Below are 486 nucleotides of genomic sequence, written 5' to 3' on the forward strand. Positions count from 1 at the left end.
CCTGCCCACAGAGCGTGTCCAGGGGCACCCCTGGCAGGAGCGGGGGCAGCGGGAGCTGCGCTTCCCTGCTCCTGGAGCTCAGGTCACCCTGCCCCAGCTCGGGGCTGGCTCTTGGCAGTTGTCGGGGTGCCTGCAGAAGGGGTTGGAGGGGTTTTTAGCCCAGTTTTTTTCTCTCTGCACCTGTCGTGTTGTGCTGCTTTGCTCTTGCTGAGCATGAGATCCAGCTCCCTGTGGGGTGGCTCCAGCAAGGTGGGAGCACTGGTCCCACGGTGCCAGATGGTCCTTGAACAAGCCTGTGCGCTGCAGCTGGCACCAGGGAGCCGTGAGTCTGGGGGGTAAAAAGGGCATGGGGTGAAGGAGGGGGTGTTAGTCTTTCCTCCCCAGGTATGAGAGGAAAAGGCCTCCAGTTGCCCCAGGGGAGGTTGAGGCTGTCCCTGAGGAGCCGTTTCTGGCCCGTTGGGGTTGTCCCAGGCTGGCCCAGGACGC

The sequence above is a fragment of the Buceros rhinoceros genome, unplaced genomic scaffold, assembly GCF_000710305.1.
Source record: "Buceros rhinoceros silvestris isolate BGI_N320 unplaced genomic scaffold, ASM71030v1 scaffold24578, whole genome shotgun sequence".
Lineage (NCBI taxonomy): Eukaryota > Metazoa > Chordata > Aves > Bucerotiformes > Bucerotidae > Buceros > Buceros rhinoceros.